The sequence below is a fragment of the Helianthus annuus genome, chromosome 2, assembly GCF_002127325.2.
Source record: "Helianthus annuus cultivar XRQ/B chromosome 2, HanXRQr2.0-SUNRISE, whole genome shotgun sequence".
Taxonomy (NCBI): domain Eukaryota; kingdom Viridiplantae; phylum Streptophyta; class Magnoliopsida; order Asterales; family Asteraceae; genus Helianthus; species Helianthus annuus.
Genome location: NC_035434.2, coordinates 113600358 through 113623994, shown reverse-complemented (window position 1 = coordinate 113623994; position 23637 = coordinate 113600358). Strand labels below are relative to the sequence as shown.

Sequence of the window (23637 nt, the reverse complement as noted above, 5' to 3'; positions counted from 1 at the left end):
TTAGATCATGTGAGCATAGGCTGAAACTGAAATGCCAATAACTCTCATAAGAAACATGGACAAAGGTTAGATCTAACGGGTACGGCCGAGCCCCACTCATGGTCCATTTGTGACTACTTAGAGTGCTTTTGTGTCCCAGTCGAGGTGATTCGACAACGGTCAAGGGGATTTGACACAGTCAAGGTGATTTGACACCGTCAAGGTGATTTGACACAGTCAAGGTGATTTGATACAGTCGAGGGGATTCGACACAGTCGAGGGGATTCGACACTAATAATAGCCCACTCGGGTTGGGTACTCCCTATGTTTTCACATATATTAATGTCCTTGCAAAACATTAATTGATCTATTCATAGACGCTTTACATACTTGTTTTCAAAGGAATCTCTCAAATGTTTACAAGTTTATTGGAACTCATATAAAACGCATGAACTCGCTCAACTTTTGTTGACTTTTTAAAACTACATGTATTTCAGGAAACAAGTCTTGAGCCGGTGATACATGATTGGATGCAATGATTACCTTTCTTACGTCACACGCAACACGCTTCCGCAACTAGCAGGGTGTGACACCTCGGGCCCGCCGTGCGCGCGCGCGCATTCGTCAAAGCCTTCCTTTCACAAAATCGGCCGCTCGCATGCTACGCCAAAGATACAGCGACTAGTAAATAAAATAAACCAAAAAACGAAAAAAAAGGGGGTTGCAACACGAGGACTTCCCAGGGGGTCACCCATCCTAGTACTACTCTCGCCCAAGCACGCTTAACTACGGAGTTCTGATGGGATCCGGTGCATTAGTGCTGGTATGATCGCAACCGAAAGAATACCTTCTCCTTATTCCTTTATACCTTTCCACGCCTTGATCCCATTCGCACCTATGCCCTCATGTGTGGCCTACGTCACGCGCCTCGAGCCCGCCGTGCGCGCGCGCGCATTCGTCAAAGCATTCCTTTCACAAAATCGGCCGCTCGCATGCTACGCCAAAGATACAGCGACTAGTAAATAAAATAAACCAAAAAACGAAAAAAAAGGGGGTTGCAACACGAGGACTTCCCAGGGGGTCACCCATCCTAGTACTACTCTCGCCAAGCACGCTTAACTGCGGAGTTCTGATGGGATCCGGTGCATTAGTGCTGGTATGATCGCAACCGAAAGAATACCTTCTCCTTATTCCTTTATACCTTTCCACGCCTTGATCCCATTCGCACCTATGCCCTCATGTGTGGCCTACGTCACGCGCCTCGGGCCCGCCGTGCGCGCGCGCGCATTCGTCAAAGCCTTCCTTTCACAAAATCGGCCGCTCGCATGCTACGCCAAAGATACAGCGACTAGTAAATAAAATAAACCAAAAAACGAAAAAAAAGGGGGTTGCAACACGAGGACTTCCCAGGGGGTCACCCATCCTAGTACTACTCTCGCCCAAGCACGCTTAACTGCGGAGTTCTGATGGGATCCGGTGCATTAGTGCTGGTATGATCGCAACCGAAAGAATACCTTCTCCTTATTCCTTTATACCTTTCCACGCCTTGATCCCATTCGCACCTATGCCCTCATGTGTGGCCTACGTCACGCGCCTCGGGCCCGCCGTGCGCGCGCGCGCATTCGTCAAAGCCTTCCTTTCACAAAATCGGCCGCTCGCATGCTACGCCAAAGATACAGCGACTAGTAAATAAAATAAACCAAAAAACGAAAAAAAAGGGGGTTGCAACACGAGGACTTCCCAGGGGGTCACCCATCCTAGTACTACTCTCGCCCAAGCACGCTTAACTGCGGAGTTCTGATGGGATCCGGTGCATTAGTGCTGGTATGATCGCAACCGAAAGAATACCTTCTCCTTATTCCTTTATACCTTTCCACGCCTTGATCCCATTCGCACCTATGCCCTCATGTGTGGCCTACGTCACGCGCCTCGGGCCCGCCGTGCGCGCGCGCGCATTCGTCAAAGCCTTCCTTTCACAAAATCGGCCGCTCGCATGCTACGCCAAAGATACAGCGACTAGTAAATAAAATAAACCAAAAAACGAAAAAAAAGGGGGTTGCAACACGAGGACTTCCCAGGGGGTCACCCATCCTAGTACTACTCTCGCCCAAGCACGCTTAACTGCGGAGTTCTGATGGGATCCGGTGCATTAGTGCTGGTATGATCGCAACCGAAAGAATACCTTCTCCTTATTCCTTTATACCTTTCCACGCCTTGATCCCATTCGCACCTATGCCCTCATGTGTGGCCTACGTCACGCGCCTCGGGCCCGCCGTGCGCGCGCGCGCATTCGTCAAAGCCTTCCTTTCACAAAATCGGCCGCTCGCATGCTACGCCAAAGATACAGCGACTAGTAAATAAAATAAACCAAAAAACGAAAAAAAAAGGGGGTTGCAACACGAGGACTTCCCAGGGGGTCACCCATCCTAGTACTACTCTCGCCCAAGCACGCTTAACTGCGGAGTTCTGATGGGATCCGGTGCATTAGTGCTGGTATGATCGCAACCGAAAGAATACCTTCTCCTTATTCCTTTATACCTTTCCACGCCTTGATCCCATTCGCACCTATGCCCTCATGTGTGGCCTACGTCACGCGCCTCGGGCCCGCCGTGCGCGCGCGCGCATTCGTCAAAGCCTTCCTTTCACAAAATCGGCCGCTCGCATGCTACGCCAAAGATACAGCGACTAGTAAATAAAATAAACCAAAAAACGAAAAAAAAGGGGGTTGCAACACGAGGACTTCCCAGGGGGTCACCCATCCTAGTACTACTCTCGCCCAAGCACGCTTAACTGCGGAGTTCTGATGGGATCCGGTGCATTAGTGCTGGTATGATCGCAACCGAAAGAATACCTTCTCCTTATTCCTTTATACCTTTCCACGCCTTGATCCCATTCGCACCTATGCCCTCATGTGTGGCCTACGTCACGCGCCTCGGGCCCGCCGTGCGCGCGCGCGCATTCGTCAAAGCCTTCCTTTCACAAAATCGGCCGCTCGCATGCTACGCCAAAGATACAGCGACTAGTAAATAAAATAAACCAAAAAACGAAAAAAAAGGGGGTTGCAACACGAGGACTTCCCAGGGGGTCACCCATCCTAGTACTACTCTCGCCCAAGCACGCTTAACTGCGGAGTTCTGATGGGATCCGGTGCATTAGTGCTGGTATGATCGCAACCGAAAGAATACCTTCTCCTTATTCCTTTATACCTTTCCACGCCTTGATCCCATTCGCACCTATGCCCTCATGTGTGGCCTACGTCACGCGCCTCGGGCCCGCCGTGCGCGCGCGCGCATTCGTCAAAGCCTTCCTTTCACAAAATCGGCCGCTCGCATGCTACGCCAAAGATACAGCGACTAGTAAATAAAATAAACCAAAAAACGAAAAAAAAAGGGGGTTGCAACACGAGGACTTCCCAGGGGGTCACCCATCCTAGTACTACTCTCGCCCAAGCACGCTTAACTGCGGAGTTCTGATGGGATCCGGTGCATTAGTGCTGGTATGATCGCAACCGAAAGAATACCTTCTCCTTATTCCTTTATACCTTTCCACGCCTTGATCCCATTCGCACCTATGCCCTCATGTGTGGCCTACGTCACGCGCCTCGGGCCCGCCGTGCGCGCGCGCGCATTCGTCAAAGCCTTCCTTTCACAAAATCGGCCGCTCGCATGCTACGCCAAAGATACAGCGACTAGTAAATAAAATAAACCAAAAAACGAAAAAAAAGGGGGTTGCAACACGAGGACTTCCCAGGGGGTCACCCATCCTAGTACTACTCTCGCCCAAGCACGCTTAACTGCGGAGTTCTGATGGGATCCGGTGCATTAGTGCTGGTATGATCGCAACCGAAAGAATACCTTCTCCTTATTCCTTTATACCTTTCCACGCCTTGATCCCATTCGCACCTATGCCCTCATGTGTGGCCTACGTCACGCGCCTCGGGCCCGCCGTGCGCGCGCGCGCATTCGTCAAAGCCTTCCTTTCACAAAATCGGCCGCTCGCATGCTACGCCAAAGATACAGCGACTAGTAAATAAAATAAACCAAAAAACGAAAAAAAAGGGGGTTGCAACACGAGGACTTCCCAGGGGGTCACCCATCCTAGTACTACTCTCGCCCAAGCACGCTTAACTGCGGAGTTCTGATGGGATCCGGTGCATTAGTGCTGGTATGATCGCAACCGAAAGAATACCTTCTCCTTATTCCTTTATACCTTTCCACGCCTTGATCCCATTCGCACCTATGCCCTCATGTGTGGCCTACGTCACGCGCCTCGGGCCCGCCGTGCGCGCGCGCGCATTCGTCAAAGCCTTCCTTTCACAAAATCGGCCGCTCGCATGCTACGCCAAAGATACAGCGACTAGTAAATAAAATAAACCAAAAAACGAAAAAAAAGGGGGTTGCAACACGAGGACTTCCCAGGGGGTCACCCATCCTAGTACTACTCTCGCCCAAGCACGCTTAACTGCGGAGTTCTGATGGGATCCGGTGCATTAGTGCTGGTATGATCGCAACCGAAAGAATACCTTCTCCTTATTCCTTTATACCTTTCCACGCCTTGATCCCATTCGCACCTATGCCCTCATGTGTGGCCTACGTCACGCGCCTCGGGCCCGCCGTGCGCGCGCGCGCATTCGTCAAAGCCTTCCTTTCACAAAATCGGCCGCTCGCATGCTACGCCAAAGATACAGCGACTAGTAAATAAAATAAACCAAAAAACGAAAAAAAAGGGGGTTGCAACACGAGGACTTCCCAGGGGGTCACCCATCCTAGTACTACTCTCGCCCAAGCACGCTTAACTGCGGAGTTCTGATGGGATCCGGTGCATTAGTGCTGGTATGATCGCAACCGAAAGAATACCTTCTCCTTATTCCTTTATACCTTTCCACGCCTTGATCCCATTCGCACCTATGCCCTCATGTGTGGCCTACGTCACGCGCCTCGGGCCCGCCGTGCGCGCGCGCGCATTCGTCAAAGCCTTCCTTTCACAAAATCGGCCGCTCGCATGCTACGCCAAAGATACAGCGACTAGTAAATAAAATAAACCAAAAAACGAAAAAAAAGGGGGTTGCAACACGAGGACTTCCCAGGGGGTCACCCATCCTAGTACTACTCTCGCCCAAGCACGCTTAACTGCGGAGTTCTGATGGGATCCGGTGCATTAGTGCTGGTATGATCGCAACCGAAAGAATACCTTCTCCTTATTCCTTTATACCTTTCCACGCCTTGATCCCATTCGCACCTATGCCCTCATGTGTGGCCTACGTCACGCGCCTCGGGCCCGCCGTGCGCGCGCGCGCATTCGTCAAAGCCTTCCTTTCACAAAATCGGCCGCTCGCATGCTACGCCAAAGATACAGCGACTAGTAAATAAAATAAACCAAAAAACGAAAAAAAAGGGGGTTGCAACACGAGGACTTCCCAGGGGGTCACCCATCCTAGTACTACTCTCGCCCAAGCACGCTTAACTGCGGAGTTCTGATGGGATCCGGTGCATTAGTGCTGGTATGATCGCAACCGAAAGAATACCTTCTCCTTATTCCTTTATACCTTTCCACGCCTTGATCCCATTCGCACCTATGCCCTCATGTGTGGCCTACGTCACGCGCCTCGGGCCCGCCGTGCGCGCGCGCGCATTCGTCAAAGCCTTCCTTTCACAAAATCGGCCGCTCGCATGCTACGCCAAAGATACAGCGACTAGTAAATAAAATAAACCAAAAAACGAAAAAAAAGGGGGTTGCAACACGAGGACTTCCCAGGGGGTCACCCATCCTAGTACTACTCTCGCCCAAGCACGCTTAACTGCGGAGTTCTGATGGGATCCGGTGCATTAGTGCTGGTATGATCGCAACCGAAAGAATACCTTCTCCTTATTCCTTTATACCTTTCCACGCCTTGATCCCATTCGCACCTATGCCCTCATGTGTGGCCTACGTCACGCGCCTCGGGCCCGCCGTGCGCGCGCGCGCATTCGTCAAAGCCTTCCTTTCACAAAATCGGCCGCTCGCATGCTACGCCAAAGATACAGCGACTAGTAAATAAAATAAACCAAAAAACGAAAAAAAAGGGGGTTGCAACACGAGGACTTCCCAGGGGGTCACCCATCCTAGTACTACTCTCGCCCAAGCACGCTTAACTGCGGAGTTCTGATGGGATCCGGTGCATTAGTGCTGGTATGATCGCAACCGAAAGAATACCTTCTCCTTATTCCTTTATACCTTTCCACGCCTTGATCCCATTCGCACCTATGCCCTCATGTGTGGCCTACGTCACGCGCCTCGGGCCCGCCGTGCGCGCGCGCGCATTCGTCAAAGCCTTCCTTTCACAAAATCGGCCGCTCGCATGCTACGCCAAAGATACAGCGACTAGTAAATAAAATAAACCAAAAAACGAAAAAAAAGGGGGTTGCAACACGAGGACTTCCCAGGGGGTCACCCATCCTAGTACTACTCTCGCCCAAGCACGCTTAACTGCGGAGTTCTGATGGGATCCGGTGCATTAGTGCTGGTATGATCGCAACCGAAAGAATACCTTCTCCTTATTCCTTTATACCTTTCCACGCCTTGATCCCATTCGCACCTATGCCCTCATGTGTGGCCTACGTCACGCGCCTCGGGCCCGCCGTGCGCGCGCGCGCATTCGTCAAAGCCTTCCTTTCACAAAATCGGCCGCTCGCATGCTACGCCAAAGATACAGCGACTAGTAAATAAAATAAACCAAAAAACGAAAAAAAAGGGGGTTGCAACACGAGGACTTCCCAGGGGGTCACCCATCCTAGTACTACTCTCGCCCAAGCACGCTTAACTGCGGAGTTCTGATGGGATCCGGTGCATTAGTGCTGGTATGATCGCAACCGAAAGAATACCTTCTCCTTATTCCTTTATACCTTTCCACGCCTTGATCCCATTCGCACCTATGCCCTCATGTGTGGCCTACGTCACGCGCCTCGGGCCCGCCGTGCGCGCGCGCGCATTCGTCAAAGCCTTCCTTTCACAAAATCGGCCGCTCGCATGCTACGCCAAAGATACAGCGACTAGTAAATAAAATAAACCAAAAAACGAAAAAAAAGGGGGTTGCAACACGAGGACTTCCCAGGGGGTCACCCATCCTAGTACTACTCTCGCCCAAGCACGCTTAACTGCGGAGTTCTGATGGGATCCGGTGCATTAGTGCTGGTATGATCGCAACCGAAAGAATACCTTCTCCTTATTCCTTTATACCTTTCCACGCCTTGATCCCATTCGCACCTATGCCCTCATGTGTGGCCTACGTCACGCGCCTCGGGCCCGCCGTGCGCGCGCGCGCATTCGTCAAAGCCTTCCTTTCACAAAATCGGCCGCTCGCATGCTACGCCAAAGATACAGCGACTAGTAAATAAAATAAACCAAAAAACGAAAAAAAAGGGGGTTGCAACACGAGGACTTCCCAGGGGGTCACCCATCCTAGTACTACTCTCGCCCAAGCACGCTTAACTGCGGAGTTCTGATGGGATCCGGTGCATTAGTGCTGGTATGATCGCAACCGAAAGAATACCTTCTCCTTATTCCTTTATACCTTTCCACGCCTTGATCCCATTCGCACCTATGCCCTCATGTGTGGCCTACGTCACGCGCCTCGGGCCCGCCGTGCGCGCGCGCGCATTCGTCAAAGCCTTCCTTTCACAAAATCGGCCGCTCGCATGCTACGCCAAAGATACAGCGACTAGTAAATAAAATAAACCAAAAAACGAAAAAAAAGGGGGTTGCAACACGAGGACTTCCCAGGGGGTCACCCATCCTAGTACTACTCTCGCCCAAGCACGCTTAACTGCGGAGTTCTGATGGGATCCGGTGCATTAGTGCTGGTATGATCGCAACCGAAAGAATACCTTCTCCTTATTCCTTTATACCTTTCCACGCCTTGATCCCATTCGCACCTATGCCCTCATGTGTGGCCTACGTCACGCGCCTCGGGCCCGCCGTGCGCGCGCGCGCATTCGTCAAAGCCTTCCTTTCACAAAATCGGCCGCTCGCATGCTACGCCAAAGATACAGCGACTAGTAAATAAAATAAACCAAAAAACGAAAAAAAAGGGGGTTGCAACACGAGGACTTCCCAGGGGGTCACCCATCCTAGTACTACTCTCGCCCAAGCACGCTTAACTGCGGAGTTCTGATGGGATCCGGTGCATTAGTGCTGGTATGATCGCAACCGAAAGAATACCTTCTCCTTATTCCTTTATACCTTTCCACGCCTTGATCCCATTCGCACCTATGCCCTCATGTGTGGCCTACGTCACGCGCCTCGGGCCCGCCGTGCGCGCGCGCGCATTCGTCAAAGCCTTCCTTTCACAAAATCGGCCGCTCGCATGCTACGCCAAAGATACAGCGACTAGTAAATAAAATAAACCAAAAAACGAAAAAAAAGGGGGTTGCAACACGAGGACTTCCCAGGGGGTCACCCATCCTAGTACTACTCTCGCCCAAGCACGCTTAACTGCGGAGTTCTGATGGGATCCGGTGCATTAGTGCTGGTATGATCGCAACCGAAAGAATACCTTCTCCTTATTCCTTTATACCTTTCCACGCCTTGATCCCATTCGCACCTATGCCCTCATGTGTGGCCTACGTCACGCGCCTCGGGCCCGCCGTGCGCGCGCGCGCATTCGTCAAAGCCTTCCTTTCACAAAATCGGCCGCTCGCATGCTACGCCAAAGATACAGCGACTAGTAAATAAAATAAACCAAAAAACGAAAAAAAAGGGGGTTGCAACACGAGGACTTCCCAGGGGGTCACCCATCCTAGTACTACTCTCGCCCAAGCACGCTTAACTGCGGAGTTCTGATGGGATCCGGTGCATTAGTGCTGGTATGATCGCAACCGAAAGAATACCTTCTCCTTATTCCTTTATACCTTTCCACGCCTTGATCCCATTCGCACCTATGCCCTCATGTGTGGCCTACGTCACGCGCCTCGGGCCCGCCGTGCGCGCGCGCGCATTCGTCAAAGCCTTCCTTTCACAAAATCGGCCGCTCGCATGCTACGCCAAAGATACAGCGACTAGTAAATAAAATAAACCAAAAAACGAAAAAAAAGGGGGTTGCAACACGAGGACTTCCCAGGGGGTCACCCATCCTAGTACTACTCTCGCCCAAGCACGCTTAACTGCGGAGTTCTGATGGGATCCGGTGCATTAGTGCTGGTATGATCGCAACCGAAAGAATACCTTCTCCTTATTCCTTTATACCTTTCCACGCCTTGATCCCATTCGCACCTATGCCCTCATGTGTGGCCTACGTCACGCGCCTCGGGCCCGCCGTGCGCGCGCGCGCATTCGTCAAAGCCTTCCTTTCACAAAATCGGCCGCTCGCATGCTACGCCAAAGATACAGCGACTAGTAAATAAAATAAACCAAAAAACGAAAAAAAAGGGGGTTGCAACACGAGGACTTCCCAGGGGGTCACCCATCCTAGTACTACTCTCGCCCAAGCACGCTTAACTGCGGAGTTCTGATGGGATCCGGTGCATTAGTGCTGGTATGATCGCAACCGAAAGAATACCTTCTCCTTATTCCTTTATACCTTTCCACGCCTTGATCCCATTCGCACCTATGCCCTCATGTGTGGCCTACGTCACGCGCCTCGGGCCCGCCGTGCGCGCGCGCGCATTCGTCAAAGCCTTCCTTTCACAAAATCGGCCGCTCGCATGCTACGCCAAAGATACAGCGACTAGTAAATAAAATAAACCAAAAAACGAAAAAAAAGGGGGTTGCAACACGAGGACTTCCCAGGGGGTCACCCATCCTAGTACTACTCTCGCCCAAGCACGCTTAACTGCGGAGTTCTGATGGGATCCGGTGCATTAGTGCTGGTATGATCGCAACCGAAAGAATACCTTCTCCTTATTCCTTTATACCTTTCCACGCCTTGATCCCATTCGCACCTATGCCCTCATGTGTGGCCTACGTCACGCGCCTCGGGCCCGCCGTGCGCGCGCGCGCATTCGTCAAAGCCTTCCTTTCACAAAATCGGCCGCTCGCATGCTACGCCAAAGATACAGCGACTAGTAAATAAAATAAACCAAAAAACGAAAAAAAAGGGGGTTGCAACACGAGGACTTCCCAGGGGGTCACCCATCCTAGTACTACTCTCGCCCAAGCACGCTTAACTGCGGAGTTCTGATGGGATCCGGTGCATTAGTGCTGGTATGATCGCAACCGAAAGAATACCTTCTCCTTATTCCTTTATACCTTTCCACGCCTTGATCCCATTCGCACCTATGCCCTCATGTGTGGCCTACGTCACGCGCCTCGGGCCCGCCGTGCGCGCGCGCGCATTCGTCAAAGCCTTCCTTTCACAAAATCGGCCGCTCGCATGCTACGCCAAAGATACAGCGACTAGTAAATAAAATAAACCAAAAAACGAAAAAAAAGGGGGTTGCAACACGAGGACTTCCCAGGGGGTCACCCATCCTAGTACTACTCTCGCCCAAGCACGCTTAACTGCGGAGTTCTGATGGGATCCGGTGCATTAGTGCTGGTATGATCGCAACCGAAAGAATACCTTCTCCTTATTCCTTTATACCTTTCCACGCCTTGATCCCATTCGCACCTATGCCCTCATGTGTGGCCTACGTCACGCGCCTCGGGCCCGCCGTGCGCGCGCGCGCATTCGTCAAAGCCTTCCTTTCACAAAATCGGCCGCTCGCATGCTACGCCAAAGATACAGCGACTAGTAAATAAAATAAACCAAAAAACGAAAAAAAAGGGGGTTGCAACACGAGGACTTCCCAGGGGGTCACCCATCCTAGTACTACTCTCGCCCAAGCACGCTTAACTGCGGAGTTCTGATGGGATCCGGTGCATTAGTGCTGGTATGATCGCAACCGAAAGAATACCTTCTCCTTATTCCTTTATACCTTTCCACGCCTTGATCCCATTCGCACCTATGCCCTCATGTGTGGCCTACGTCACGCGCCTCGGGCCCGCCGTGCGCGCGCGCGCATTCGTCAAAGCCTTCCTTTCACAAAATCGGCCGCTCGCATGCTACGCCAAAGATACAGCGACTAGTAAATAAAATAAACCAAAAAACGAAAAAAAAGGGGGTTGCAACACGAGGACTTCCCAGGGGGTCACCCATCCTAGTACTACTCTCGCCCAAGCACGCTTAACTGCGGAGTTCTGATGGGATCCGGTGCATTAGTGCTGGTATGATCGCAACCGAAAGAATACCTTCTCCTTATTCCTTTATACCTTTCCACGCCTTGATCCCATTCGCACCTATGCCCTCATGTGTGGCCTACGTCACGCGCCTCGGGCCCGCCGTGCGCGCGCGCGCATTCGTCAAAGCCTTCCTTTCACAAAATCGGCCGCTCGCATGCTACGCCAAAGATACAGCGACTAGTAAATAAAATAAACCAAAAAACGAAAAAAAAGGGGGTTGCAACACGAGGACTTCCCAGGGGGTCACCCATCCTAGTACTACTCTCGCCCAAGCACGCTTAACTGCGGAGTTCTGATGGGATCCGGTGCATTAGTGCTGGTATGATCGCAACCGAAAGAATACCTTCTCCTTATTCCTTTATACCTTTCCACGCCTTGATCCCATTCGCACCTATGCCCTCATGTGTGGCCTACGTCACGCGCCTCGGGCCCGCCGTGCGCGCGCGCGCATTCGTCAAAGCCTTCCTTTCACAAAATCGGCCGCTCGCATGCTACGCCAAAGATACAGCGACTAGTAAATAAAATAAACCAAAAAACGAAAAAAAAGGGGGTTGCAACACGAGGACTTCCCAGGGGGTCACCCATCCTAGTACTACTCTCGCCCAAGCACGCTTAACTGCGGAGTTCTGATGGGATCCGGTGCATTAGTGCTGGTATGATCGCAACCGAAAGAATACCTTCTCCTTATTCCTTTATACCTTTCCACGCCTTGATCCCATTCGCACCTATGCCCTCATGTGTGGCCTACGTCACGCGCCTCGGGCCCGCCGTGCGCGCGCGCGCATTCGTCAAAGCCTTCCTTTCACAAAATCGGCCGCTCGCATGCTACGCCAAAGATACAGCGACTAGTAAATAAAATAAACCAAAAAACGAAAAAAAAGGGGGTTGCAACACGAGGACTTCCCAGGGGGTCACCCATCCTAGTACTACTCTCGCCCAAGCACGCTTAACTGCGGAGTTCTGATGGGATCCGGTGCATTAGTGCTGGTATGATCGCAACCGAAAGAATACCTTCTCCTTATTCCTTTATACCTTTCCACGCCTTGATCCCATTCGCACCTATGCCCTCATGTGTGGCCTACGTCACGCGCCTCGGGCCCGCCGTGCGCGCGCGCGCATTCGTCAAAGCCTTCCTTTCACAAAATCGGCCGCTCGCATGCTACGCCAAAGATACAGCGACTAGTAAATAAAATAAACCAAAAAACGAAAAAAAAGGGGGTTGCAACACGAGGACTTCCCAGGGGGTCACCCATCCTAGTACTACTCTCGCCCAAGCACGCTTAACTGCGGAGTTCTGATGGGATCCGGTGCATTAGTGCTGGTATGATCGCAACCGAAAGAATACCTTCTCCTTATTCCTTTATACCTTTCCACGCCTTGATCCCATTCGCACCTATGCCCTCATGTGTGGCCTACGTCACGCGCCTCGGGCCCGCCGTGCGCGCGCGCGCATTCGTCAAAGCCTTCCTTTCACAAAATCGGCCGCTCGCATGCTACGCCAAAGATACAGCGACTAGTAAATAAAATAAACCAAAAAACGAAAAAAAAGGGGGTTGCAACACGAGGACTTCCCAGGGGGTCACCCATCCTAGTACTACTCTCGCCCAAGCACGCTTAACTGCGGAGTTCTGATGGGATCCGGTGCATTAGTGCTGGTATGATCGCAACCGAAAGAATACCTTCTCCTTATTCCTTTATACCTTTCCACGCCTTGATCCCATTCGCACCTATGCCCTCATGTGTGGCCTACGTCACGCGCCTCGGGCCCGCCGTGCGCGCGCGCGCATTCGTCAAAGCCTTCCTTTCACAAAATCGGCCGCTCGCATGCTACGCCAAAGATACAGCGACTAGTAAATAAAATAAACCAAAAAACGAAAAAAAAGGGGGTTGCAACACGAGGACTTCCCAGGGGGTCACCCATCCTAGTACTACTCTCGCCCAAGCACGCTTAACTGCGGAGTTCTGATGGGATCCGGTGCATTAGTGCTGGTATGATCGCAACCGAAAGAATACCTTCTCCTTATTCCTTTATACCTTTCCACGCCTTGATCCCATTCGCACCTATGCCCTCATGTGTGGCCTACGTCACGCGCCTCGGGCCCGCCGTGCGCGCGCGCGCATTCGTCAAAGCCTTCCTTTCACAAAATCGGCCGCTCGCATGCTACGCCAAAGATACAGCGACTAGTAAATAAAATAAACCAAAAAACGAAAAAAAAGGGGGTTGCAACACGAGGACTTCCCAGGGGGTCACCCATCCTAGTACTACTCTCGCCCAAGCACGCTTAACTGCGGAGTTCTGATGGGATCCGGTGCATTAGTGCTGGTATGATCGCAACCGAAAGAATACCTTCTCCTTATTCCTTTATACCTTTCCACGCCTTGATCCCATTCGCACCTATGCCCTCATGTGTGGCCTACGTCACGCGCCTCGGGCCCGCCGTGCGCGCGCGCGCATTCGTCAAAGCCTTCCTTTCACAAAATCGGCCGCTCGCATGCTACGCCAAAGATACAGCGACTAGTAAATAAAATAAACCAAAAAACGAAAAAAAAGGGGGTTGCAACACGAGGACTTCCCAGGGGGTCACCCATCCTAGTACTACTCTCGCCCAAGCACGCTTAACTGCGGAGTTCTGATGGGATCCGGTGCATTAGTGCTGGTATGATCGCAACCGAAAGAATACCTTCTCCTTATTCCTTTATACCTTTCCACGCCTTGATCCCATTCGCACCTATGCCCTCATGTGTGGCCTACGTCACGCGCCTCGGGCCCGCCGTGCGCGCGCGCGCATTCGTCAAAGCCTTCCTTTCACAAAATCGGCCGCTCGCATGCTACGCCAAAGATACAGCGACTAGTAAATAAAATAAACCAAAAAACGAAAAAAAAGGGGGTTGCAACACGAGGACTTCCCAGGGGGTCACCCATCCTAGTACTACTCTCGCCCAAGCACGCTTAACTGCGGAGTTCTGATGGGATCCGGTGCATTAGTGCTGGTATGATCGCAACCGAAAGAATACCTTCTCCTTATTCCTTTATACCTTTCCACGCCTTGATCCCATTCGCACCTATGCCCTCATGTGTGGCCTACGTCACGCGCCTCGGGCCCGCCGTGCGCGCGCGCGCATTCGTCAAAGCCTTCCTTTCACAAAATCGGCCGCTCGCATGCTACGCCAAAGATACAGCGACTAGTAAATAAAATAAACCAAAAAACGAAAAAAAAGGGGGTTGCAACACGAGGACTTCCCAGGGGGTCACCCATCCTAGTACTACTCTCGCCCAAGCACGCTTAACTGCGGAGTTCTGATGGGATCCGGTGCATTAGTGCTGGTATGATCGCAACCGAAAGAATACCTTCTCCTTATTCCTTTATACCTTTCCACGCCTTGATCCCATTCGCACCTATGCCCTCATGTGTGGCCTACGTCACGCGCCTCGGGCCCGCCGTGCGCGCGCGCGCATTCGTCAAAGCCTTCCTTTCACAAAATCGGCCGCTCGCATGCTACGCCAAAGATACAGCGACTAGTAAATAAAATAAACCAAAAAACGAAAAAAAAGGGGGTTGCAACACGAGGACTTCCCAGGGGGTCACCCATCCTAGTACTACTCTCGCCCAAGCACGCTTAACTGCGGAGTTCTGATGGGATCCGGTGCATTAGTGCTGGTATGATCGCAACCGAAAGAATACCTTCTCCTTATTCCTTTATACCTTTCCACGCCTTGATCCCATTCGCACCTATGCCCTCATGTGTGGCCTACGTCACGCGCCTCGGGCCCGCCGTGCGCGCGCGCGCATTCGTCAAAGCCTTCCTTTCACAAAATCGGCCGCTCGCATGCTACGCCAAAGATACAGCGACTAGTAAATAAAATAAACCAAAAAACGAAAAAAAAGGGGGTTGCAACACGAGGACTTCCCAGGGGGTCACCCATCCTAGTACTACTCTCGCCCAAGCACGCTTAACTGCGGAGTTCTGATGGGATCCGGTGCATTAGTGCTGGTATGATCGCAACCGAAAGAATACCTTCTCCTTATTCCTTTATACCTTTCCACGCCTTGATCCCATTCGCACCTATGCCCTCATGTGTGGCCTACGTCACGCGCCTCGGGCCCGCCGTGCGCGCGCGCGCATTCGTCAAAGCCTTCCTTTCACAAAATCGGCCGCTCGCATGCTACGCCAAAGATACAGCGACTAGTAAATAAAATAAACCAAAAAACGAAAAAAAAGGGGGTTGCAACACGAGGACTTCCCAGGGGGTCACCCATCCTAGTACTACTCTCGCCCAAGCACGCTTAACTGCGGAGTTCTGATGGGATCCGGTGCATTAGTGCTGGTATGATCGCAACCGAAAGAATACCTTCTCCTTATTCCTTTATACCTTTCCACGCCTTGATCCCATTCGCACCTATGCCCTCATGTGTGGCCTACGTCACGCGCCTCGGGCCCGCCGTGCGCGCGCGCGCATTCGTCAAAGCCTTCCTTTCACAAAATCGGCCGCTCGCATGCTACGCCAAAGATACAGCGACTAGTAAATAAAATAAACCAAAAAACGAAAAAAAAGGGGGTTGCAACACGAGGACTTCCCAGGGGGTCACCCATCCTAGTACTACTCTCGCCCAAGCACGCTTAACTGCGGAGTTCTGATGGGATCCGGTGCATTAGTGCTGGTATGATCGCAACCGAAAGAATACCTTCTCCTTATTCCTTTATACCTTTCCACGCCTTGATCCCATTCGCACCTATGCCCTCATGTGTGGCCTACGTCACGCGCCTCGGGCCCGCCGTGCGCGCGCGCGCATTCGTCAAAGCCTTCCTTTCACAAAATCGGCCGCTCGCATGCTACGCCAAAGATACAGCGACTAGTAAATAAAATAAACCAAAAAACGAAAAAAAAGGGGGTTGCAACACGAGGACTTCCCAGGGGGTCACCCATCCTAGTACTACTCTCGCCCAAGCACGCTTAACTGCGGAGTTCTGATGGGATCCGGTGCATTAGTGCTGGTATGATCGCAACCGAAAGAATACCTTCTCCTTATTCCTTTATACCTTTCCACGCCTTGATCCCATTCGCACCTATGCCCTCATGTGTGGCCTACGTCACGCGCCTCGGGCCCGCCGTGCGCGCGCGCGCATTCGTCAAAGCCTTCCTTTCACAAAATCGGCCGCTCGCATGCTACGCCAAAGATACAGCGACTAGTAAATAAAATAAACCAAAAAACGAAAAAAAAGGGGGTTGCAACACGAGGACTTCCCAGGGGGTCACCCATCCTAGTACTACTCTCGCCCAAGCACGCTTAACTGCGGAGTTCTGATGGGATCCGGTGCATTAGTGCTGGTATGATCGCAACCGAAAGAATACCTTCTCCTTATTCCTTTATACCTTTCCACGCCTTGATCCCATTCGCACCTATGCCCTCATGTGTGGCCTACGTCACGCGCCTCGGGCCCGCCGTGCGCGCGCGCGCATTCGTCAAAGCCTTCCTTTCACAAAATCGGCCGCTCGCATGCTACGCCAAAGATACAGCGACTAGTAAATAAAATAAACCAAAAAACGAAAAAAAAGGGGGTTGCAACACGAGGACTTCCCAGGGGGTCACCCATCCTAGTACTACTCTCGCCCAAGCACGCTTAACTGCGGAGTTCTGATGGGATCCGGTGCATTAGTGCTGGTATGATCGCAACCGAAAGAATACCTTCTCCTTATTCCTTTATACCTTTCCACGCCTTGATCCCATTCGCACCTATGCCCTCATGTGTGGCCTACGTCACGCGCCTCGGGCCCGCCGTGCGCGCGCGCGCATTCGTCAAAGCCTTCCTTTCACAAAATCGGCCGCTCGCATGCTACGCCAAAGATACAGCGACTAGTAAATAAAATAAACCAAAAAACGAAAAAAAAGGGGGTTGCAACACGAGGACTTCCCAGGGGGTCACCCATCCTAGTACTACTCTCGCCCAAGCACGCTTAACTGCGGAGTTCTGATGGGATCCGGTGCATTAGTGCTGGTATGATCGCAACCGAAAGAATACCTTCTCCTTATTCCTTTATACCTTTCCACGCCTTGATCCCATTCGCACCTATGCCCTCATGTGTGGCCTACGTCACGCGCCTCGGGCCCGCCGTGCGCGCGCGCGCATTCGTCAAAGCCTTCCTTTCACAAAATCGGCCGCTCGCATGCTACGCCAAAGATACAGCGACTAGTAAATAAAATAAACCAAAAAACGAAAAAAAAGGGGGTTGCAACACGAGGACTTCCCAGGGGGTCACCCATCCTAGTACTACTCTCGCCCAAGCACGCTTAACTGCGGAGTTCTGATGGGATCCGGTGCATTAGTGCTGGTATGATCGCAACCGAAAGAATACCTTCTCCTTATTCCTTTATACCTTTCCACGCCTTGATCCCATTCGCACCTATGCCCTCATGTGTGGCCTACGTCACGCGCCTCGGGCCCGCCGTGCGCGCGCGCGCATTCGTCAAAGCCTTCCTTTCACAAAATCGGCCGCTCGCATGCTACGCCAAAGATACAGCGACTAGTAAATAAAATAAACCAAAAAACGAAAAAAAAGGGGGTTGCAACACGAGGACTTCCCAGGGGGTCACCCATCCTAGTACTACTCTCGCCCAAGCACGCTTAACTGCGGAGTTCTGATGGGATCCGGTGCATTAGTGCTGGTATGATCGCAACCGAAAGAATACCTTCTCCTTATTCCTTTATACCTTTCCACGCCTTGATCCCATTCGCACCTATGCCCTCATGTGTGGCCTACGTCACGCGCCTCGGGCCCGCCGTGCGCGCGCGCGCATTCGTCAAAGCCTTCCTTTCACAAAATCGGCCGCTCGCATGCTACGCCAAAGATACAGCGACTAGTAAATAAAATAAACCAAAAAACGAAAAAAAAGGGGGTTGCAACACGAGGACTTCCCAGGGGGTCACCCATCCTAGTACTACTCTCGCCCAAGCACGCTTAACTGCGGAGTTCTGATGGGATCCGGTGCATTAGTGCTGGTATGATCGCAACCGAAAGAATACCTTCTCCTTATTCCTTTATACCTTTCCACGCCTTGATCCCATTCGCACCTATGCCCTCATGTGTGGCCTACGTCACGCGCCTCGGGCCCGCCGTGCGCGCGCGCGCATTCGTCAAAGCCTTCCTTTCACAAAATCGGCCGCTCGCATGCTACGCCAAAGATACAGCGACTAGTAAATAAAATAAACCAAAAAACGAAAAAAAAGGGGGTTGCAACACGAGGACTTCCCAGGGGGTCACCCATCCTAGTACTACTCTCGCCCAAGCACGCTTAACTGCGGAGTTCTGATGGGATCCGGTGCATTAGTGCTGGTATGATCGCAACCGAAAGAATACCTTCTCCTTATTCCTTTATACCTTTCCACGCCTTGATCCCATTCGCACCTATGCCCTCATGTGTGGCCTACGTCACGCGCCTCGGGCCCGCCGTGCGCGCGCGCGCATTCGTCAAAGCCTTCCTTTCACAAAATCGGCCGCTCGCATGCTACGCCAAAGATACAGCGACTAGTAAATAAAATAAACCAAAAAACGAAAAAAAAGGGGGTTGCAACACGAGGACTTCCCAGGGGGTCACCCATCCTAGTACTACTCTCGCCCAAGCACGCTTAACTGCGGAGTTCTGATGGGATCCGGTGCATTAGTGCTGGTATGATCGCAACCGAAAGAATACCTTCTCCTTATTCCTTTATACCTTTCCACGCCTTGATCCCATTCGCACCTATGCCCTCATGTGTGGCCTACGTCACGCGCCTCGGGCCCGCCGTGCGCGCGCGCGCATTCGTCAAAGCCTTCCTTTCACAAAATCGGCCGCTCGCATGCTACGCCAAAGATACAGCGACTAGTAAATAAAATAAACCAAAAAACGAAAAAAAAGGGGGTTGCAACACGAGGACTTCCCAGGGGGTCACCCATCCTAGTACTACTCTCGCCCAAGCACGCTTAACTGCGGAGTTCTGATGGGATCCGGTGCATTAGTGCTGGTATGATCGCAACCGAAAGAATACCTTCTCCTTATTCCTTTATACCTTTCCACGCCTTGATCCCATTCGCACCTATGCCCTCATGTGTGGCCTACGTCACGCGCCTCGGGCCCGCCGTGCGCGCGCGCGCATTCGTCAAAGCCTTCCTTTCACAAAATCGGCCGCTCGCATGCTACGCCAAAGATACAGCGACTAGTAAATAAAATAAACCAAAAAACGAAAAAAAAGGGGGTTGCAACACGAGGACTTCCCAGGGGGTCACCCATCCTAGTACTACTCTCGCCCAAGCACGCTTAACTGCGGAGTTCTGATGGGATCCGGTGCATTAGTGCTGGTATGATCGCAACCGAAAGAATACCTTCTCCTTATTCCTTTATACCTTTCCACGCCTTGATCCCATTCGCACCTATGCCCTCATGTGTGGCCTACGTCACGCGCCTCGGGCCCGCCGTGCGCGCGCGCGCATTCGTCAAAGCCTTCCTTTCACAAAATCGGCCGCTCGCATGCTACGCCAAAGATACAGCGACTAGTAAATAAAATAAACCAAAAAACGAAAAAAAAGGGGGTTGCAACACGAGGACTTCCCAGGGGGTCACCCATCCTAGTACTACTCTCGCCCAAGCACGCTTAACTGCGGAGTTCTGATGGGATCCGGTGCATTAGTGCTGGTATGATCGCAACCGAAAGAATACCTTCTCCTTATTCCTTTATACCTTTCCACGCCTTGATCCCATTCGCACCTATGCCCTCATGTGTGGCCTACGTCACGCGCCTCGGGCCCGCCGTGCGCGCGCGCGCATTCGTCAAAGCCTTCCTTTCACAAAATCGGCCGCTCGCATGCTACGCCAAAGATACAGCGACTAGTAAATAAAATAAACCAAAAAACGAAAAAAAAGGGGGTTGCAACACGAGGACTTCCCAGGGGGTCACCCATCCTAGTACTACTCTCGCCCAAGCACGCTTAACTGCGGAGTTCTGATGGGATCCGGTGCATTAGTGCTGGTATGATCGCAACCGAAAGAATACCTTCTCCTTATTCCTTTATACCTTTCCACGCCTTGATCCCATTCGCACCTATGCCCTCATGTGTGGCCTACGTCACGCGCCTCGGGCCCGCCGTGCGCGCGCGCGCATTCGTCAAAGCCTTCCTTTCACAAAATCGGCCGCTCGCATGCTACGCCAAAGATACAGCGACTAGTAAATAAAATAAACCAAAAAACGAAAAAAAAGGGGGTTGCAACACGAGGACTTCCCAGGGGGTCACCCATCCTAGTACTACTCTCGCCCAAGCACGCTTAACTGCGGAGTTCTGATGGGATCCGGTGCATTAGTGCTGGTATGATCGCAACCGAAAGAATACCTTCTCCTTATTCCTTTATACCTTTCCACGCCTTGATCCCATTCGCACCTATGCCCTCATGTGTGGCCTACGTCACGCGCCTCGGGCCCGCCGTGCGCGCGCGCGCATTCGTCAAAGCCTTCCTTTCACAAAATCGGCCGCTCGCATGCTACGCCAAAGATACAGCGACTAGTAAATAAAATAAACCAAAAAACGAAAAAAAAGGGGGTTGCAACACGAGGACTTCCCAGGGGGTCACCCATCCTAGTACTACTCTCGCCCAAGCACGCTTAACTGCGGAGTTCTGATGGGATCCGGTGCATTAGTGCTGGTATGATCGCAACCGAAAGAATACCTTCTCCTTATTCCTTTATACCTTTCCACGCCTTGATCCCATTCGCACCTATGCCCTCATGTGTGGCCTACGTCACGCGCCTCGGGCCCGCCGTGCGCGCGCGCGCATTCGTCAAAGCCTTCCTTTCACAAAATCGGCCGCTCGCATGCTACGCCAAAGATACAGCGACTAGTAAATAAAATAAACCAAAAAACGAAAAAAAAGGGGGTTGCAACACGAGGACTTCCCAGGGGGTCACCCATCCTAGTACTACTCTCGCCCAAGCACGCTTAACTGCGGAGTTCTGATGGGATCCGGTGCATTAGTGCTGGTATGATCGCAACCGAAAGAATACCTTCTCCTTATTCCTTTATACCTTTCCACGCCTTGATCCCATTCGCACCTATGCCCTCATGTGTGGCCTACGTCACGCGCCTCGGGCCCGCCGTGCGCGCGCGCGCATTCGTCAAAGCCTTCCTTTCACAAAATCGGCCGCTCGCATGCTACGCCAAAGATACAGCGACTAGTAAATAAAATAAACCAAAAAACGAAAAAAAAGGGGGTTGCAACACGAGGACTTCCCAGGGGGTCACCCATCCTAGTACTACTCTCGCCCAAGCACGCTTAACTGCGGAGTTCTGATGGGATCCGGTGCATTAGTGCTGGTATGATCGCAACCGAAAGAATACCTTCTCCTTATTCCTTTATACCTTTCCACGCCTTGATCCCATTCGCACCTATGCCCTCATGTGTGGCCTACGTCACGCGCCTCGGGCCCGCCGTGCGCGCGCGCGCATTCGTCAAAGCCTTCCTTTCACAAAATCGGCCGCTCGCATGCTACGCCAAAGATACAGCGACTAGTAAATAAAATAAACCAAAAAACGAAAAAAAAGGGGGTTGCAACACGAGGACTTCCCAGGGGGTCACCCATCCTAGTACTACTCTCGCCCAAGCACGCTTAACTGCGGAGTTCTGATGGGATCCGGTGCATTAGTGCTGGTATGATCGCAACCGAAAGAATACCTTCTCCTTATTCCTTTATACCTTTCCACGCCTTGATCCCATTCGCACCTATGCCCTCATGTGTGGCCTACGTCACGCGCCTCGGGCCCGCCGTGCGCGCGCGCGCATTCGTCAAAGCCTTCCTTTCACAAAATCGGCCGCTCGCATGCTACGCCAAAGATACAGCGACTAGTAAATAAAATAAACCAAAAAACGAAAAAAAAGGGGGTTGCAACACGAGGACTTCCCAGGGGGTCACCCATCCTAGTACTACTCTCGCCCAAGCACGCTTAACTGCGGAGTTCTGATGGGATCCGGTGCATTAGTGCTGGTATGATCGCAACCGAAAGAATACCTTCTCCTTATTCCTTTATACCTTTCCACGTCTTGATCCCATTCGCACCTATGCCCTCATGTGTGGCCTACGTCACGCGCCTCGGGCCCGCCGCTCCCCTCCATAGGCCGCTCCCCTCCATAGGCTCTCACGCTAGCCAGTAAACTAAGGAAAAGTCAGGCCAACTCCTACATCCGGCTGCCGCGCCGACGAGCGTTCGGCACGTTAAACCGTGTTTAATCGAAAGCGCGCATCCGGACTCTCCGTAGCCACGTTCCAACCGCCATGGCCACTCGGATGCAACGCCAAAGATAAAGCCACTAGTGAAAAGCTTGTAAAAAAATTAGGGTTTGTAGAATAATTGAATTGAGGTTCAAGAGTTTTGTTTAAAAAATGTTGGTGAAAAAAGTAGTGGGAGGATTAGAACCAGTGACCTCTCAAAAGTTTAATGTTTAAGAAGAATGCAAGTAACCCGTTAACTGGTTGATCTATATGAAAATTTTATTATAATTTCACAAAAAATTAATATAGTTTCTTCATTTAAGGTTATTGTAGGCTTTATTAAATTGTTAGGGGTTTTGCAAGTTGACATTAGACAATGAATACAAATTAAAAGAAAATCAAAATAAAGGTTTGTATAACAAGTTATGGTTGGTCAAAGTGTCTAAAAAGGTCAAAATTAACATAAACAATAAAAAAGGAAGGTGATAAAGGTGAAATTAGAAAAAAAATTATGGTCAAACCGCCTTCGGCAGTTTGCCAGCTTGTAGATCTCGTAAAAACAAGCAATTTAAAAAAAAATTCAGGTAATTCCGAGCTGTGTGTGAAGAGTTATGACCTTTCAAAGTTGTGTGAAAATGTTTCCAAATTGGGCACATAAAAGAACAAAGAAACATACAGGGGCTTTAAAAAAAAAGAAACATATAGCAGTTGATAGTTATTATACAGTAAAACATGCAGAGTTCAACAAAGTTTCAGCAAATTGGGATGAAGCATATGACACACGAATCCTTCAAATTATATATGTTGTGGCTCAAGATAACAATGCATACAAATAAGACACCTCTATATGTCTTTTATTAGAAATTGAAACACCCAATGGTGAAATATCATGACCGTGGTTGCGACCTACAGAAAGATTTATCAAATAATATATGGAAAAATGTACTAAATTTGTTTTTGGGATTTTCATCGGGAATATGTTGAAAATATGTTCGTGTTCGTTCGTTAAGGAAATTCAGTTGTTCACGAACAGTTCGTGAACACTGGTCTCAAACATAAACGAACGCAAGAAAATAACAATGAATGTAAACGAACATTTAACTTGAAAATAAAAAAACATTCTTATCTTTAAACATCAGATATAAGTAGTTAAATACAACCATCAAATGATAAATCAAAACACAAGAAGTCTACTACACCACTAAATGATAAATCAAGGTTAACTAACCTAAC

At 51.1% G+C, this 23637-nt stretch overlaps 65 non-coding genes across 65 annotated transcripts; all 65 read right to left on the bottom strand.

Moving 5' to 3' along the window:
• Positions 1–697: 697 nt before the first annotated feature.
• Positions 698–816, bottom strand: LOC118489765. Its single transcript, XR_004887780.1, has one exon. It is a non-coding gene; the product is annotated as a 5S ribosomal RNA (ribosomal RNA).
• A 215-nt stretch (positions 817–1031) lies between these two features.
• LOC118489766 lies at positions 1032–1149 on the bottom strand. The gene has a single exon (XR_004887781.1). It is a non-coding gene; the product is annotated as a 5S ribosomal RNA (ribosomal RNA).
• A 215-nt stretch (positions 1150–1364) lies between these two features.
• LOC118489764 lies at positions 1365–1483 on the bottom strand. The gene has a single exon (XR_004887779.1). It is a non-coding gene; the product is annotated as a 5S ribosomal RNA (ribosomal RNA).
• Positions 1484–1698: 215 nt separating this feature from the next.
• On the bottom strand, positions 1699–1817 carry LOC118489763. The gene has a single exon (XR_004887778.1). It is a non-coding gene; the product is annotated as a 5S ribosomal RNA (ribosomal RNA).
• A 215-nt stretch (positions 1818–2032) lies between these two features.
• On the bottom strand, positions 2033–2151 carry LOC118489762. The gene has a single exon (XR_004887777.1). It is a non-coding gene; the product is annotated as a 5S ribosomal RNA (ribosomal RNA).
• A 216-nt stretch (positions 2152–2367) lies between these two features.
• On the bottom strand, positions 2368–2486 carry LOC118489761. Its single transcript, XR_004887776.1, has one exon. It is a non-coding gene; the product is annotated as a 5S ribosomal RNA (ribosomal RNA).
• Positions 2487–2701: 215 nt separating this feature from the next.
• LOC118489760 lies at positions 2702–2820 on the bottom strand. Its single transcript, XR_004887775.1, has one exon. It is a non-coding gene; the product is annotated as a 5S ribosomal RNA (ribosomal RNA).
• A 215-nt stretch (positions 2821–3035) lies between these two features.
• On the bottom strand, positions 3036–3154 carry LOC118489759. Its single transcript, XR_004887774.1, has one exon. It is a non-coding gene; the product is annotated as a 5S ribosomal RNA (ribosomal RNA).
• Positions 3155–3370: 216 nt separating this feature from the next.
• On the bottom strand, positions 3371–3489 carry LOC118489758. The gene has a single exon (XR_004887773.1). It is a non-coding gene; the product is annotated as a 5S ribosomal RNA (ribosomal RNA).
• A 215-nt stretch (positions 3490–3704) lies between these two features.
• On the bottom strand, positions 3705–3823 carry LOC118489757. Its single transcript, XR_004887772.1, has one exon. It is a non-coding gene; the product is annotated as a 5S ribosomal RNA (ribosomal RNA).
• Positions 3824–4038: 215 nt separating this feature from the next.
• Positions 4039–4157, bottom strand: LOC118489755. The gene has a single exon (XR_004887770.1). It is a non-coding gene; the product is annotated as a 5S ribosomal RNA (ribosomal RNA).
• A 215-nt stretch (positions 4158–4372) lies between these two features.
• On the bottom strand, positions 4373–4491 carry LOC118489754. Its single transcript, XR_004887769.1, has one exon. It is a non-coding gene; the product is annotated as a 5S ribosomal RNA (ribosomal RNA).
• A 215-nt stretch (positions 4492–4706) lies between these two features.
• On the bottom strand, positions 4707–4825 carry LOC118489753. The gene has a single exon (XR_004887768.1). It is a non-coding gene; the product is annotated as a 5S ribosomal RNA (ribosomal RNA).
• A 215-nt stretch (positions 4826–5040) lies between these two features.
• LOC118489752 lies at positions 5041–5159 on the bottom strand. The gene has a single exon (XR_004887767.1). It is a non-coding gene; the product is annotated as a 5S ribosomal RNA (ribosomal RNA).
• A 215-nt stretch (positions 5160–5374) lies between these two features.
• Positions 5375–5493, bottom strand: LOC118489751. The gene has a single exon (XR_004887766.1). It is a non-coding gene; the product is annotated as a 5S ribosomal RNA (ribosomal RNA).
• A 215-nt stretch (positions 5494–5708) lies between these two features.
• LOC118490082 lies at positions 5709–5827 on the bottom strand. The gene has a single exon (XR_004888088.1). It is a non-coding gene; the product is annotated as a 5S ribosomal RNA (ribosomal RNA).
• A 215-nt stretch (positions 5828–6042) lies between these two features.
• Positions 6043–6161, bottom strand: LOC118490081. The gene has a single exon (XR_004888087.1). It is a non-coding gene; the product is annotated as a 5S ribosomal RNA (ribosomal RNA).
• Positions 6162–6376: 215 nt separating this feature from the next.
• LOC118490080 lies at positions 6377–6495 on the bottom strand. Its single transcript, XR_004888086.1, has one exon. It is a non-coding gene; the product is annotated as a 5S ribosomal RNA (ribosomal RNA).
• Positions 6496–6710: 215 nt separating this feature from the next.
• LOC118490079 lies at positions 6711–6829 on the bottom strand. Its single transcript, XR_004888085.1, has one exon. It is a non-coding gene; the product is annotated as a 5S ribosomal RNA (ribosomal RNA).
• Positions 6830–7044: 215 nt separating this feature from the next.
• LOC118490078 lies at positions 7045–7163 on the bottom strand. Its single transcript, XR_004888084.1, has one exon. It is a non-coding gene; the product is annotated as a 5S ribosomal RNA (ribosomal RNA).
• A 215-nt stretch (positions 7164–7378) lies between these two features.
• Positions 7379–7497, bottom strand: LOC118490076. The gene has a single exon (XR_004888082.1). It is a non-coding gene; the product is annotated as a 5S ribosomal RNA (ribosomal RNA).
• Positions 7498–7712: 215 nt separating this feature from the next.
• LOC118490075 lies at positions 7713–7831 on the bottom strand. Its single transcript, XR_004888081.1, has one exon. It is a non-coding gene; the product is annotated as a 5S ribosomal RNA (ribosomal RNA).
• Positions 7832–8046: 215 nt separating this feature from the next.
• LOC118490074 lies at positions 8047–8165 on the bottom strand. Its single transcript, XR_004888080.1, has one exon. It is a non-coding gene; the product is annotated as a 5S ribosomal RNA (ribosomal RNA).
• Positions 8166–8380: 215 nt separating this feature from the next.
• On the bottom strand, positions 8381–8499 carry LOC118490073. Its single transcript, XR_004888079.1, has one exon. It is a non-coding gene; the product is annotated as a 5S ribosomal RNA (ribosomal RNA).
• Positions 8500–8714: 215 nt separating this feature from the next.
• Positions 8715–8833, bottom strand: LOC118490072. Its single transcript, XR_004888078.1, has one exon. It is a non-coding gene; the product is annotated as a 5S ribosomal RNA (ribosomal RNA).
• Positions 8834–9048: 215 nt separating this feature from the next.
• LOC118490071 lies at positions 9049–9167 on the bottom strand. The gene has a single exon (XR_004888077.1). It is a non-coding gene; the product is annotated as a 5S ribosomal RNA (ribosomal RNA).
• Positions 9168–9382: 215 nt separating this feature from the next.
• LOC118490070 lies at positions 9383–9501 on the bottom strand. The gene has a single exon (XR_004888076.1). It is a non-coding gene; the product is annotated as a 5S ribosomal RNA (ribosomal RNA).
• A 215-nt stretch (positions 9502–9716) lies between these two features.
• On the bottom strand, positions 9717–9835 carry LOC118490069. The gene has a single exon (XR_004888075.1). It is a non-coding gene; the product is annotated as a 5S ribosomal RNA (ribosomal RNA).
• Positions 9836–10050: 215 nt separating this feature from the next.
• Positions 10051–10169, bottom strand: LOC118490068. Its single transcript, XR_004888074.1, has one exon. It is a non-coding gene; the product is annotated as a 5S ribosomal RNA (ribosomal RNA).
• A 215-nt stretch (positions 10170–10384) lies between these two features.
• On the bottom strand, positions 10385–10503 carry LOC118490067. Its single transcript, XR_004888073.1, has one exon. It is a non-coding gene; the product is annotated as a 5S ribosomal RNA (ribosomal RNA).
• Positions 10504–10718: 215 nt separating this feature from the next.
• On the bottom strand, positions 10719–10837 carry LOC118490065. Its single transcript, XR_004888071.1, has one exon. It is a non-coding gene; the product is annotated as a 5S ribosomal RNA (ribosomal RNA).
• Positions 10838–11052: 215 nt separating this feature from the next.
• LOC118490064 lies at positions 11053–11171 on the bottom strand. The gene has a single exon (XR_004888070.1). It is a non-coding gene; the product is annotated as a 5S ribosomal RNA (ribosomal RNA).
• Positions 11172–11386: 215 nt separating this feature from the next.
• On the bottom strand, positions 11387–11505 carry LOC118490054. The gene has a single exon (XR_004888060.1). It is a non-coding gene; the product is annotated as a 5S ribosomal RNA (ribosomal RNA).
• A 215-nt stretch (positions 11506–11720) lies between these two features.
• Positions 11721–11839, bottom strand: LOC118490043. The gene has a single exon (XR_004888051.1). It is a non-coding gene; the product is annotated as a 5S ribosomal RNA (ribosomal RNA).
• Positions 11840–12054: 215 nt separating this feature from the next.
• On the bottom strand, positions 12055–12173 carry LOC118490031. The gene has a single exon (XR_004888040.1). It is a non-coding gene; the product is annotated as a 5S ribosomal RNA (ribosomal RNA).
• Positions 12174–12388: 215 nt separating this feature from the next.
• On the bottom strand, positions 12389–12507 carry LOC118490020. Its single transcript, XR_004888031.1, has one exon. It is a non-coding gene; the product is annotated as a 5S ribosomal RNA (ribosomal RNA).
• A 215-nt stretch (positions 12508–12722) lies between these two features.
• Positions 12723–12841, bottom strand: LOC118490009. Its single transcript, XR_004888020.1, has one exon. It is a non-coding gene; the product is annotated as a 5S ribosomal RNA (ribosomal RNA).
• Positions 12842–13056: 215 nt separating this feature from the next.
• LOC118489998 lies at positions 13057–13175 on the bottom strand. Its single transcript, XR_004888009.1, has one exon. It is a non-coding gene; the product is annotated as a 5S ribosomal RNA (ribosomal RNA).
• A 215-nt stretch (positions 13176–13390) lies between these two features.
• Positions 13391–13509, bottom strand: LOC118489987. Its single transcript, XR_004887998.1, has one exon. It is a non-coding gene; the product is annotated as a 5S ribosomal RNA (ribosomal RNA).
• A 215-nt stretch (positions 13510–13724) lies between these two features.
• On the bottom strand, positions 13725–13843 carry LOC118489976. Its single transcript, XR_004887987.1, has one exon. It is a non-coding gene; the product is annotated as a 5S ribosomal RNA (ribosomal RNA).
• A 215-nt stretch (positions 13844–14058) lies between these two features.
• On the bottom strand, positions 14059–14177 carry LOC118489964. Its single transcript, XR_004887975.1, has one exon. It is a non-coding gene; the product is annotated as a 5S ribosomal RNA (ribosomal RNA).
• A 215-nt stretch (positions 14178–14392) lies between these two features.
• LOC118489953 lies at positions 14393–14511 on the bottom strand. Its single transcript, XR_004887964.1, has one exon. It is a non-coding gene; the product is annotated as a 5S ribosomal RNA (ribosomal RNA).
• Positions 14512–14726: 215 nt separating this feature from the next.
• LOC118489942 lies at positions 14727–14845 on the bottom strand. Its single transcript, XR_004887953.1, has one exon. It is a non-coding gene; the product is annotated as a 5S ribosomal RNA (ribosomal RNA).
• A 215-nt stretch (positions 14846–15060) lies between these two features.
• LOC118489931 lies at positions 15061–15179 on the bottom strand. Its single transcript, XR_004887943.1, has one exon. It is a non-coding gene; the product is annotated as a 5S ribosomal RNA (ribosomal RNA).
• A 215-nt stretch (positions 15180–15394) lies between these two features.
• On the bottom strand, positions 15395–15513 carry LOC118489920. The gene has a single exon (XR_004887932.1). It is a non-coding gene; the product is annotated as a 5S ribosomal RNA (ribosomal RNA).
• A 215-nt stretch (positions 15514–15728) lies between these two features.
• On the bottom strand, positions 15729–15847 carry LOC118489909. The gene has a single exon (XR_004887921.1). It is a non-coding gene; the product is annotated as a 5S ribosomal RNA (ribosomal RNA).
• Positions 15848–16062: 215 nt separating this feature from the next.
• On the bottom strand, positions 16063–16181 carry LOC118489898. Its single transcript, XR_004887910.1, has one exon. It is a non-coding gene; the product is annotated as a 5S ribosomal RNA (ribosomal RNA).
• A 215-nt stretch (positions 16182–16396) lies between these two features.
• On the bottom strand, positions 16397–16515 carry LOC118489886. The gene has a single exon (XR_004887899.1). It is a non-coding gene; the product is annotated as a 5S ribosomal RNA (ribosomal RNA).
• Positions 16516–16730: 215 nt separating this feature from the next.
• Positions 16731–16849, bottom strand: LOC118489875. Its single transcript, XR_004887888.1, has one exon. It is a non-coding gene; the product is annotated as a 5S ribosomal RNA (ribosomal RNA).
• A 215-nt stretch (positions 16850–17064) lies between these two features.
• LOC118489864 lies at positions 17065–17183 on the bottom strand. Its single transcript, XR_004887877.1, has one exon. It is a non-coding gene; the product is annotated as a 5S ribosomal RNA (ribosomal RNA).
• A 215-nt stretch (positions 17184–17398) lies between these two features.
• On the bottom strand, positions 17399–17517 carry LOC118489852. The gene has a single exon (XR_004887865.1). It is a non-coding gene; the product is annotated as a 5S ribosomal RNA (ribosomal RNA).
• A 215-nt stretch (positions 17518–17732) lies between these two features.
• Positions 17733–17851, bottom strand: LOC118489841. Its single transcript, XR_004887854.1, has one exon. It is a non-coding gene; the product is annotated as a 5S ribosomal RNA (ribosomal RNA).
• A 215-nt stretch (positions 17852–18066) lies between these two features.
• On the bottom strand, positions 18067–18185 carry LOC118489830. Its single transcript, XR_004887843.1, has one exon. It is a non-coding gene; the product is annotated as a 5S ribosomal RNA (ribosomal RNA).
• Positions 18186–18400: 215 nt separating this feature from the next.
• On the bottom strand, positions 18401–18519 carry LOC118489818. The gene has a single exon (XR_004887832.1). It is a non-coding gene; the product is annotated as a 5S ribosomal RNA (ribosomal RNA).
• Positions 18520–18734: 215 nt separating this feature from the next.
• On the bottom strand, positions 18735–18853 carry LOC118489807. Its single transcript, XR_004887821.1, has one exon. It is a non-coding gene; the product is annotated as a 5S ribosomal RNA (ribosomal RNA).
• A 215-nt stretch (positions 18854–19068) lies between these two features.
• On the bottom strand, positions 19069–19187 carry LOC118489796. Its single transcript, XR_004887810.1, has one exon. It is a non-coding gene; the product is annotated as a 5S ribosomal RNA (ribosomal RNA).
• A 215-nt stretch (positions 19188–19402) lies between these two features.
• LOC118489785 lies at positions 19403–19521 on the bottom strand. Its single transcript, XR_004887799.1, has one exon. It is a non-coding gene; the product is annotated as a 5S ribosomal RNA (ribosomal RNA).
• Positions 19522–19736: 215 nt separating this feature from the next.
• Positions 19737–19855, bottom strand: LOC118489774. Its single transcript, XR_004887788.1, has one exon. It is a non-coding gene; the product is annotated as a 5S ribosomal RNA (ribosomal RNA).
• A 215-nt stretch (positions 19856–20070) lies between these two features.
• Positions 20071–20189, bottom strand: LOC118489767. Its single transcript, XR_004887782.1, has one exon. It is a non-coding gene; the product is annotated as a 5S ribosomal RNA (ribosomal RNA).
• A 215-nt stretch (positions 20190–20404) lies between these two features.
• LOC118489756 lies at positions 20405–20523 on the bottom strand. The gene has a single exon (XR_004887771.1). It is a non-coding gene; the product is annotated as a 5S ribosomal RNA (ribosomal RNA).
• Positions 20524–20738: 215 nt separating this feature from the next.
• Positions 20739–20857, bottom strand: LOC118490077. Its single transcript, XR_004888083.1, has one exon. It is a non-coding gene; the product is annotated as a 5S ribosomal RNA (ribosomal RNA).
• Positions 20858–21072: 215 nt separating this feature from the next.
• On the bottom strand, positions 21073–21191 carry LOC118490066. The gene has a single exon (XR_004888072.1). It is a non-coding gene; the product is annotated as a 5S ribosomal RNA (ribosomal RNA).
• A 215-nt stretch (positions 21192–21406) lies between these two features.
• On the bottom strand, positions 21407–21525 carry LOC118489970. The gene has a single exon (XR_004887981.1). It is a non-coding gene; the product is annotated as a 5S ribosomal RNA (ribosomal RNA).
• Positions 21526–21740: 215 nt separating this feature from the next.
• LOC118489858 lies at positions 21741–21859 on the bottom strand. The gene has a single exon (XR_004887871.1). It is a non-coding gene; the product is annotated as a 5S ribosomal RNA (ribosomal RNA).
• A 215-nt stretch (positions 21860–22074) lies between these two features.
• Positions 22075–22193, bottom strand: LOC118489750. The gene has a single exon (XR_004887765.1). It is a non-coding gene; the product is annotated as a 5S ribosomal RNA (ribosomal RNA).
• Positions 22194–23637: the final 1444 nt, after the last annotated feature.